This window comes from Panicum virgatum, chromosome 4K (genome assembly GCF_016808335.1).
Source record: "Panicum virgatum strain AP13 chromosome 4K, P.virgatum_v5, whole genome shotgun sequence".
In the NCBI taxonomy this organism is placed as follows: domain Eukaryota; kingdom Viridiplantae; phylum Streptophyta; class Magnoliopsida; order Poales; family Poaceae; genus Panicum; species Panicum virgatum.
This window is the reverse complement of record NC_053139.1, coordinates 27,746,662-27,759,170: the sequence shown is the minus strand read 5'-3', so window position 1 is coordinate 27,759,170 and position 12,509 is coordinate 27,746,662. Positions and strand designations below refer to the sequence as shown.

Genomic DNA, 12,509 nt, shown 5'->3' with positions numbered 1-12,509 from the left:
CAGTGCTGCTTGAAAACACCAATTGTGATAAACCAAAATACAGAAATAAAACAGTGCTTAAGAAACCAGTTCCAAACATCATAAAGGAACTACATTGGCAGAGCACAGGTGACCCAAAATGTAAAAAGAGCAATACAATAGGGTACATTAACAGAACATTGTACAGTCACATATTACATTCTCAACTACGAAAGTCTGACATTGTCTCAAATTATTACAGTCTCAAATACATTCCGCTTCATTTGCTCAATTGACGGGAGGCAAAGATGAATGCCTTTCGATCTTCTAGTTTCATGAATACCTGACGCCTTTGTAGATCATTCGTGAAAAAATCAATAGCATCAAAAAATGCTTCTCCGTCAAACCCAAGCCTCTCAAGTTTCTCAGTACAGTCACCCATATTATATGGGCCGTGGCAGACCTCATATAATTGGCGGTTTTTTTATTTTTATATTTTTTATTTCCGTTTTTTTAAAAATATATTTTCGATATAGAAATTTACAGAAATATACACCGGCCTCCCAGCTGCCGGGCGGCCGGGACCTGGCCGCCCGGCTGCCGGGCGGCAGGGGCTTATCCGCAAAAAAAACACAAAAAATAATTGCAGATAGATCCCTGGGACCGGTCGCCCGGCTGCCGAGCGGCCGGCCCCCCTGGCCACCCGGCAGCTGGGCGGCCGGCCCCCCACCCCTATATAAGATGTTGGCTGCCCCTCACCCCTAATTTGGCTTACTAAAAATCCAGAAAAAAAGAAAAGAGAGGGAGGGGTGAGGGAGAGGCAAAGCGGCGAAGCCCTGTCGGATTTTCAAGCCGGCGATTTTAGGTAACTAAAATTTTCTACATTTTATAAATAGATTATGTTATAATTATTTTTTTAATAGTAGATTAGCAATCAGTTCAATTATTGTTAGGAGTAATTAGTGGTACATTTAGGTGCAGTTATTTATAGTGATTAGCATTGATATAGTACATTTAGTGTTAGATTTAGTATTAGAAAATACTAGAAAATTGTTAGACAAGTATTAGAAAATCAAAAAAATGCAAGATAATATTAGAAAATTATAGAAAATTATAGAAAATGTTAGAAAATTTTTTAGAAAATGTTAGAAAATAGTTTAGCAATCAGTTTAATTATTATTATGAGTGATTAGTGGTACATTTAGGTGTAGTTACTGATAATGATTAGCGTTGATATAGTATATTAGCAATCTGATTGATCACTTGTGATTGCCAGGGCTCAACACCATGGCATCCTCAGGATCCACGTACATTCCATGGTATAAGGTGACGGAAACAGTCCCCCAAGGAGTCTAGGTGTCTATGTGTTTTTGCGGATCCTTGTGCAAACTAATGAAATCAAGGGTTTTGGGGGACGACTTTGGCAAGAGATTCTTCATGTGCGAGAATTACGAGTACGACCCGCCCAAGCATTACGGAAAGGACCGAGCAAAGGTACTACAAAACACTATCAGAGTTTGTCACTTTCAGATCTAGTAATGACTTCTAACATGATTTGGGGAAAGACTCCACCGCCTCTATGTGATTTCGTGCAGTGGTTAGACACTGAGCAATCTCAGTAGGATAAGGACCACGTGGAGCGTCAAGCAAGGTGGGCTGGACAAAGGTGGCAACGAATGCTGCATGAAGAACAGATGGAGGAGAAGCGCAAGAAAAACCAGGAAGAGATTCAGAAGAGGATTGCAGAAGTGGAACGTCAGAAGGCAGAAGAATGTGAAGCTGATAGGGAGAGGAAGCGAGAGAGGGCCCGCCGTGCTAAGGAAGTAGGGTCTGAAGCTATTAGGAAGGGAAAATATCCCCGGTGCACTCAGTAAAGCATCACCATATAATCCCGCCATTTTACATTTCCTAAGGCATGTTAGGTTTACTCACAACACGAGGTTATCGTGTTGCACATGCCATGCTTTTCATTGTTCAAGTATCTAGTAGTACGAACGCCTTAGGCCTCTGCTTTGTAATCGTAGCATTGTTTACAAAACTGTATTGCAAACCGAAAATTTATGATTCGTAACTACCCTTCTATTTTCAGTACACTTTCCAGTTTTTCCAGTGAGATATGAATTTTGAGTAACCACTCTCTTCTGTGTTCTTGGATTGTTCTTCCAGCCATCATATATATAATCAGGGAGCGTACAGTGGAAACTCTATTAAATGCATGAACACTTCTCATCTTGTATAAGCGGAGTCTTTGATTTTTCTTTTCATAATTCTTCAAGGAGAGTTGAAAAGTACAGAACAACTCTAAGGAATATTAATTACAGAAACTTTTCTTTTTGCTACCGAAGGAACTTGACTTCAGATGATGATGCCTTTCTCCTTTACGGATGCTCTTATCTTGATTTTCTTCTCTGCAATCCCATCTGGTCAACCAGTAACAGACCATCAAGCAAACCACAGAACAATTCAAATAAAGCTTTCAAAACCCAAGCGAGCAATATAATTGAACCAACCTACACATTTAGAACTACAACCAAGAAATGTTACTACACAAATACCTTCGTAATATTACTTGCTACAATCTGGTGCAAATACATATCCATACATAACAAAATGTAATTATCACATACAGGTCGGAATACATATCCATACATCTGGTTCAAATACATATGCACACATAACGAAATCTAGACGCGACCGGCTCCAAAATCCGGAGGTAATCCATCGTTGGGATTTCCAGAAGGTCCAACCTCAGCACCAGCATTATCTTCTTGCATTTTAGGGCACTTCTTGTAAGTGTGACCATCTGCTCCACACAGGTTGCATCTTTTTTTCTTCTTTCCTGCCTCAAACTCATCCATTCCGTTACGGATACAAAGTGTCCGCCGTCGACCTACCCCTCTCCTAGCATCTGGATTGGGAATGTACATTGGAGAGATATTTGGTGTAGTGAATGATCCCAGACTGCCTATGCCATATATCTCATGGCCCCAAGTGTGCACAGCGGTTTCTTTTCTGTAATATTATGAAACACAAACCCCAGGATCCAACCCATATTCTGAACATGCCGCAATGACATGGGAGCATGGTAAGTGAAGAAGCTGTGGCTTCTTGCATCTGCAAAAAACCTTGCCTTCCGGCGTTATCAAGCAATTCTGAATGACCCTTTGTCTGCAGACACCCTGCCCTGTCCTGTCCTTGCATGAATCCTCAAACCTTTGATCCTTTGTGCCCATGGAGACCACTCTGTGATATTGAGCCTTTTCAATCTTTTCTTTCATGTAGTTAGTGACCCTATTACAAAAACTCACACTTGGATCATTAAGTAAGACAGCTGCTGCCTGGTACCGCTCTCTGAAGTACCTTGTGCATCCGTATATGATGAATTCAACTATGCCAACAAGAGGAAATCCACGAACATGACGCATTACCATATTGTAACACTCTGCGTGGTTGGTTGTCTCGATCCCATATCGACGACCACCAGTGTCGTATAGAATTGACCACTTCTCCTTAGGTGCATCCTTAATCCACTGTGTGAAACGTCTCCGGCTGGAGGTTGAGGCCTGTTCCTTTAGCAGCTCGGCGCACAAGTTATCTAGCACCTGCCACAATGCATCAAACTTCCGCTGCTGATTCTGAGTGCACAATCTCTTGAACAAATTCATAAGTTCCTTATTCTTGAAGCGCTCATAAAAGTTTGCACCCATATGCCTTATGCACCACCTACTCACAACATCTGGCCATAGAGGAGGCTGTCCTCGACTTCCTTCATGTAGTTGCCTTATTGTTGCTAGAAGACCAGCATGTCTGTCACTGATGAGGCAAACATCAGGCCTTCCATCAACAACGTGAATCTTCACACGTTCAAGGAACCAGTACCAGCTCTCTGTGTTCTCATTCTCAACAAAAACAAAGGCGATGGGAACCACCTGCTTGTTGCAATCAACTCCAATCGCTGTCAGTATTGTCCCCTTATATCTTCCTGTCAAGAATGTGCCGTCAATACATAGAACAGGAAGACAATACATAAATGCCCTCACACATGCACCAAGGCAGAAGAAATCACGATGCAGAAACCCAGGTCCCCCATCTAAACTCGGTACAATGTAGGTATCAGCCGCGCTTTCAGGATTTCTCTGCACAATTGCTGACAGCATGTGAGGCAAGTTATCATATGATGCCTCATATGTGCCAAATCTCATCTCAAACACCTTTTTGTTTTACCCGCCAAGCCTTTGCATAGCTGATTTTGTATTGAAAACGGTCGTCGATGTCCCTAACTATCAATTTTGGCTCATAATCAATTTTATCCAGAATCACTCCATACATCTTCTTGGCAACGAAAGTGGATGTGATGTTACGGTGAGTTTGAGCAACAGCAGTTAATCTACATGTATGTGGTGTAACAATTGAACACTCCCAGTGTGTCTTGTACTTGCCCTTGTAGGCATGTACTCGCCATGTACAATCGCCATTGACACAATTCACCTCATATTATTTGCTGCTAGACTTCACAACTCTGAATTCCTTCCTCAACGATATAGCCCAAAGCTTCACAACATCTTTCACAGCTTCAATGCTAGGATACTTTGCCCCCTGCACAACCTCATTCTCTCTGTATTCGTACTCATTAGTCCTAATATCCTGTCTCACTGGATTTCCAAAATCCTTCCCTCTCCATTCACCTAGCAACAGGTAGTCCTCATCGTCTGATGAGTCCCCACATTCTTCCATCATTCGAGCCTCTTGGTCTTCATTCTGTACAGCTTCCACAATTCCAGGTATCCTCTCACCCTCATCAGCTAAACCTTGCGGCTCAGGTTGAATGACATGCACGTTCTGATCTTCTTTTTCTCCTACCTGATCAGCTATACTTTGCGGTTCAGGTTCTGTGACATGCATGTTCTGATCTTCATTTTCTTGTTCCACTGCTTGGTTCATATGAGATGATGTACTTGTTGATCCTTCACCGAATTGGGCTGCCTTTCTGGTGAATCTGAATTAGCATTGCAAGAGGCCACCCGCGGTCAAGAGCTGCTTGCATGTAAGTCCGCTATTCTTTGGTGTTTGTTATAAGCATCAACTCCCAGAAATCCCCTTCAGTTCCCCAATTTGTCACAGTCTGAACGGTTAGGAAATGAGTCTTTGGATTCACATTGAATATCTCATGAAGTCATTTGCGTATGGAACCAAAACTCCTCTCTAAGGGTTTATCTATTCTGCACTCTCTTCATTCAAAAGCTGATAGATCTACTCCATACGCATCATGAGAAATATATCCATCACCATAATGAACTTGAAAACGAAGCTTGCTCGACATATCTGGACACAGAATCATGATATTAAATTGATTGCTAATCTACTGTTTCAACAAAAATAATTACAATAAAATTAATTACAACAAAAATAATTGCTCGACATATCTGGACACACAATCATGCTATTTGTAAAGCGTAGAAGAATTTTGGTTACCTGCAGTCGCCGGCTCGAAAATCCGGCAAGGCTTCGTCTCTCTCCCTCCCTCTCTCTTTTTTCTTGGTTTCTGGAATTGTAGTGATGCAAATGAGGCGTGGGAGACTAGCCAACCCTTATATAAAGGTGGGAGATCCGGTCGCCCAGCAGCCGGGCGGCCAGGGGGGGCCGGCCGCCCCGCAGCCGGGCGACCGGCCCCAGGGACCTGTCTGCAATTATTTTTCGTAATTTTTTTGCTGATAAGCCCCTACCGCCCGACTGCCGGGCGGCCAGGTCTCGGCCGCCCGGCAGCTGGGCGGCCGGATTATATTTGTGTAAATTTTCATATCGAAAATATATTTTGTAAAAAACGGAAATAAAAAATTTAGAAATTTAAAAACCGCCATATAATTGTGGTTGGATGCTATCGGGTGACATGCAAGAGGAAGCTGCGTTCGAGCTTGTCTTCACCCACTTTGTATTGGATGGGCCAGCGTTTTCAGTATCGGTCTCTGGCACTTCATCACTGTCAGCGGGTAACACGAGAGTAGTCCCTATGTAATCGAACACTAAAAGCATAGTGTCCTTATTGTTAAGTGGTGCTTCATCTAGCTGCGACCACGGGAAAAAATACATGGTCAGTTCTGAAGCGTTGTAAAATGAAAGCGATGAACATATTATGACATGGATTGCACTTCTCACCTTATAACGCCTGACTTTGTCTTCCAAGCTCAAAATAACTTCTCTTAGTCTCGCTGGACTAATGATTGAAGTTGGCTCACGTTCGTTGAGCCATTTAAGTACTTGATTAATCACTTCATTAGAAGTAGCCCTCCAAGAGCTACTCCAATTTGACATGTCCTTAGAGGAATGGAGGTAAAGGAAAACTCGATCTTCATCTGTGGTCATCGTGAATCTGCAGATCAAATTGGTAGGCAGTAGTTACCATTAAATGCATGCTGAATTTAGCCTACAATTCATAGCCGAGGAACCTATATATTAGGCGAGGTGCATTACCCTGCAGGGTTGGGTGAGCTTCCACAGGACTCGGAGTTGGTAGCCGAGTCCACACGCCGGTGCTTGATATTGAACTGAAAGAAACAATCAAATCAGCTGGAAAGAAAAACTGTGCGAAACTGCAATTTGACTAGAACAAACCTGAATTCGAGTGCGCCTTGTATGTGACGGCGACCTCAAAACAGGGGCACGTTTCGGCAAGGAAGAGACACCGGAACACGATTGCCTGGACGATACTGAACTGCACAAACAGGGGAGGGTTGGTCTCTTTTGAAATCGGTCGAGACAGGGGAGGGAGAAGCGGATGGTGGCTTAACCTGTATTCTGTCTCAGGACAGGAGTAGCAGCGATGCACGAGAGGATCGCTCGGCGCCATAGGGGAGAGGATAGCTGAGCCACGTTGTTAAGATGGCACTCGGCATCACGAAGGACGATCACCTAAATTGCATAAATCAAAAAGGTTAGAGCAATGTAGCCGTGACAAAAAACATGTAAACAAATAGAAAGGGTAAGGATTTACATGAATACACGTATCAGAGTATAAAGGGAAATATAAAGAGTATAGCTCTATCATATTGTTGCAGTTGAATACCTCAGCATATGGCCTCGGCCTCTTGCTTGGCCGGCTTGCCTACGCCGTAGCTGCTGCAACATCCGGCGGAGGAGGTCAGCCTACTTCATGCATGGGTTTATTTGATATTAACATTAACCAAGTGTGAGGGCAATTTGAAGATCATATTCTTCATGTGTTACTTTTGAAGATCATATTCTGCTGTACAATGCTGGTCTTTCTTTTGATGTAAACTCTTATACTCCAACAAAGTTCACTTCTGTACACATTTTTTCTCATCGATGTTTAGTTACTTTGATAGTATATATTTCATATCATTAACTGACTCATTGAATCTATCTTTACGTTCTACTCTTTGTTGACTCAAATTTGGTAAGACTCTTTGTTACTCAAATTTCTCACAAACTATTCTCATACTTATATGAAGTATCAAATCATTAGATCTAGCATAATCTCAACAAATGTCTAATCAGTAATCACAGCAGTACCACGGTTTCCATGACTATCCAGTGGAGCTTTTCTTTCATGTTCCTTTGACCTCATCACACCTTTAATTGTTGAGGTTCTTGGGAACTAGCCATCTGTTGTAGGTGACATTATCAGCTATTACTGAAGTTTGACACGCAAAGCACGATGGCAAGTTAGTATCAGTTTGTAGGCATTCTTCTGGTTCCCAGCACATTGCTGATAATGCATCATGTATTTTTCTACTACATGTTGTCTGTAACCGATGAAAATCGCATTCAATTGGATATCTTATTGGGTCCACATCAAATTAAGTAAAATCTTGTCAAATATGAAGACAAGACATGCATTATATGCGAAGAAAGATGCTTCATTGACAGTAAATAAGCGTATAAAGATCAATATAACTAGAAATTTCTTCTTACAGATGCTTAATGGGCACGGGAGGCTATGGCGGCTGGGTTGCACGGGGGCGGCGGCGGGGGGCAGAGGCGGGATGACGGGCGGGGGCATCGCCGGGGCGGACGGGTGGCGGAGTCACCGGGGCGGACGGGCGGCAGCGGCGTCGAGGTTGACGGGCAAAGGGTGAGGGCAAGGGCGGTGGGGGCCGGGCCACGGCCACGGCAGGGGCAGAGGTGGGACGACGGGCGGCGGCGTCGCCAGGGCGGACGGGCGGTGGAGGGCGGGCCGGGCCGGCGGCGGTGGCGGGTTGCGGCAGATCTACGCGAGAGAGGAGACAGTGCTGGCCTATCGGAAGTGGATAAGGGCAAGTATTACCGTCGGCCACCTCGACCGACGTGAATACGTGCCACCTGGCGAAATCTGTTTCGCGTTGGCCAGGAAGGCGACCACAGCACGTGCCACCTCAGCGGTACTTTTTTACGTCGGTCATATAGCTGATAGCAAAAAAATTTCTGGCCGACGGGAACAAGTTTCCGAATTTTGAAAAAGCTGGCGCGGGGACAGTCAGGTACTCAGGTCGGCCAAAAATCGAAAGCCGACGCAAAAAAATTTATTAACGTCGGCTGTACTCTGACCGACGAGAATACACGGTACTCACGTCGGGCCGACGACAAAAATTTGGCCGATGGTGAATTACGCGATTCTTGTAGTGAAAGTACACCTATATCACGCACATTATCATTCTCCTGTATTCTACGTACGTACAAGGTACACGCCACTTATACGTGAAGGAAAAAAAAAGAAAAGAAAAGAAATACACCTCCATTCATCCTTGGGCAGGCTCCTCCCTTCTCCGCCCTCCCCACCTCCACGTCGCCGCTGCTCCTTTCCCATCCCGAACTCCCGAGCCCTCCACCCCCGCGACGCGCCCCATGCCCTGCATCGTCCGCTCGCCGCCGCCGCGTCCGCCCCCTCGCCACCGCGGCCGCGACGCGCCGTCCACGGGTTCTTGATTTCATCCCGTACTCGCCCGCGCCCGGGATTCTGCCTCTCATCTCGATTCCTCCCCGGCCCGCGCCATGCCGCCGGAAAGCAGCGGCGGAGAAGAAGGCCGCTGCCGCCGCGGGCGCGGGTGCGAGCGGCCCGCCCGTCGACTGGTGGGACGGCTTCTGCGCGCGGATGTCAGGTGCGTCTCCCCCTCCCTCGCCGTCCCGCTCTGGCGACAGGTGCGTGCGTGCTGCTGGTGGCCGTACGTCTGAACCAACTAAGATTTGGTGTGGATTGCGTTGCTCCCGAGCATCAGGTGGCGATTGATAGATCTAAGTCGTGTGACGAAGGGATTATGCCGCTGACCTTGTTGGTTTTGGGTTGCGGTAGGAAATATGCGTGATTAGCGTGGTGGTAATGCTGGAGCTGGAGCAATGCCACTGGCCTGATTCAGGCAGGGGTGGCTGTCGTCGTGTTCAGTCTTCAGTAGTGTTGCGCCGCGGTACATGAACAGTGAACAGTCCAGTTAGTTTTAAGTGTCATTCGATTTTCTTATTAATTAGGAGGGGTAGAAACCAGGTTGCTATGAATGAGCTCTGAGTTCTTCAGCTCTGTTCTGATTACTCGGCTGGAAGTCTCAAAAAGTTCAGTTTTTTTTTTCAAGTTCATGTGCCCTCACTAGCTGATTGGCTAAAATCGCAGTTCCATAGCTTATTTCTGGGATCATATGCAGAACTTGAAAAAAACTAAGCATTCTACGTTTGATTGAGTACATAAAGGATAGCTCCTAACTAAGCATGATCAGTTCCATAGCTTATTTCTGGGATATTATTCATAAGCTGTACTTCTCGTCCTAATGCACTTTCATAGGTCTTTTTCCTCAACATTGGATTACTCTGCATGAATCTTACTTAGCACTTACGACTCGTATGATTATTATGAGTTTACGGCTTTCTGATTTGATGCATTCTAGCATGTTCAAAAATACCATAGGTTAATTTGTCTTGGATGCCAATTTTGCAGATTGCAATTTGATCTCCACTGGACAATACTTTTCTTCCAGTTTTAATAAAGCTAGACATAATGTTTGATGTAGTTCATTTGTGATAACTATGGTCACTTTAAACTCGATGCAAGAGAGCTCTTTCCTTACCAGTTATGGAAGCTATAACCAGCCCTATGTTTCCTTCTCAGGAACCTTATCTTCTACTGAGGATGCACACAGATTTGAGTCTGTATTCAAAATGCCAAGAAGAGCCTTTGACTATGTCTGTAACCTGGCGAAAGATGAAATGATGGTGAGGTCCAGCAGCTATACCTTTCTTGATGGGACGATGCTGTCTTTGGAAGATCGAGTGGCCATTGCTCTACGAAGGTTGAACTCTGGTGGGTCACTGGTGAGTGGTGACTGTGGGATCTTCTATTGGCGTGAACCACTCGACTGTCTCGCTGATAACTTGGAGGTTCATTGAGGCCATGGAGGAGCGAGCAAGCCACCACTTGCGCTGGCCTGACTCTGGTGAAATGGAGAAGATCAAATCCAAATTTGAGAAGGTTCATGGTCTTCCAAACTGCTGTGGGGTTGTCGATACAACACACATCACAATGTGTCTTTCGTCAGCTGAACCGAACTGCAAGATCTGGCTTGATCAGGAGAGGAATTACAGCATGGTATTGCAAGCTGTTGTTGATCAGGATACGAGATTTACAGACATTGTGACTGGGTGGCCTGGTAGCATGAAAGAGTCGAGCATTTTGCACAGCTCTGGCCTCTTCAAGCTTTGCGAGAAAGGTGAACGGCTGAATGGCAGCAAGCTAAAGGTATAAGATGGATCAGAGATTGGGGAATACTTGATCGGTGACTCAGGCTATCCACTTCTTCCCTGGCTCCTCACACCATACCAAGAAAAGGACTTAACAGAGTCCAAAACAGAGTTCGAGAGGAGGCACTGGCCAAGTTCAAGGACACGTGGAAGTTCCTGCAGGGGGAGATGTGGCGCCCTGACAAGCATAAGCTGCCCCGGATAATCCATGTCTGCTGCTTGTTACACAACATAATCATAGACCTCCAGGAGACAGCCGTGGATGAGCCTTGGGTGTCGTCAGGCGACCATGAAGCTATTTACAGGCAGCAGGTATGCCAGTTAGCGGATGAGAATGGCATGAGGGTGAGGGACAAACTGTCTGAGAACTTGATAAGCAGGTGATGGAGATGAGGGAAACTTGTGGGCGTATGAAATGAAAGAGAAGAGTGCCGTTGCACATTGTTTTTTACCCTTTCAGGGTGCTCCGAATCTTTTTTTCATATTCAGTTTTGCAGAGTTGTAAATGATGCAGATGAGGGCATCGGTTGTGACTAATCAAACTCACTGTAATCCACTTTAAAAGCTCTTGCAATCTGAAATCAATCTGGCTCCGTTGGTTTATCATGTTGGTCCCTTGGTGGTCCTAGAAATGGTGGGATTGCTCTTTTTTGCAAGTCTTTATGAAAGTGAAATTGATATACAGGTAATGGTTGATGTCGTTTAAGCTAAACCTTGTGCCCTATAGATGCACATCTACTGCTTTTTGTTCTAGAAACTTGTACAAGGTGTAAGAGGTTCACGTTTGCTAGCTTTCTAAGAAAAAACAGACTTTTTAGTTGCCTTCTGATTTCGGCTGATTTTGTTGTTTTCTTGTAGCAATGTGTATTTTTGTTGTTTTTTTGTAGCAATGTGTATTATTGTGGCCTATATGACATATTTTTTTCCTGACGCTTCTATGTTTTGATGGACTTAGGTTGAATTTTTATTTTTTTTATGATGGTTCTTTTCCATTTTCTATCTGTGATCTTTTTTTAAAATGTTTTAAATAAACTGTTTGGCTTGATGAGAAAATGTAAGTTCACAAGAAAATTATTCGCAGTCATTAGGAAATATTCCATATCACAAGAAAATTGTTCTGCTTTCAAAAGCAAATATCCTAAACTAAACAAGTGTTTAGCATTCACAAGAAAATTGCTCGGATTCACAAGATCTCGTAAGAAATGATTTAGCTTCATAAAAATGTTTTAAAATGTTATCCAAATTTATTTAAGTGGCATCTAGTTGTGAAGCTAGGAACATATGATAGATAATCGAAGTTTGATTTGGTAGCGATAACTTTTAATGTATGTTTTTGTGCGGGACACGCATGGAACAATTGTCGACTCACATGGAACAACAGTATGAAGTCATATTTAGGACAACAATTTGTCGACTCTGAGTCCTGTATAAAAATCAGGGAGGCAAAAGCACAACACATCAGATTATTGAAGTTATCTATACGACATCAAATTTCTAGTCAACCTAAGTTAACGAGAAGCCTTCCTGCACTGACCCCTGGCTTTTATTATAGACGGGTTTTCCCCCAATGGCTTTTATTGGGCTATTCATCAGTTCAGCCCAATTCCAATAGGACCCCCATGCCTCATTAGTCCATACCGTACCACAAAGAATACCTATGGTTAAAAGAGTAAACCCTAGATTAATGACACAATAAAATAATTAATTCTAAATAAAGTAAAAAAAGACCTATATCATGATTTTCTAATTTTTTCTACATAGTAGTCTAAGCTTCTCAATGAAGATAATTAATTCGGTCGATGAGGTCAGACTCTATTATGGATTCGTAACCACAT

At 43.9% G+C, this 12,509-nt stretch overlaps 1 pseudogene; it reads left to right on the top strand.

Moving 5' to 3' along the window:
* Window positions 1-7,912: 7,912 nt before the first annotated feature.
* On the top strand, window positions 7,913-11,280 carry LOC120702071 (annotated as a pseudogene).
* The last annotated feature ends 1,229 nt before the right edge of the window (window positions 11,281-12,509 follow it).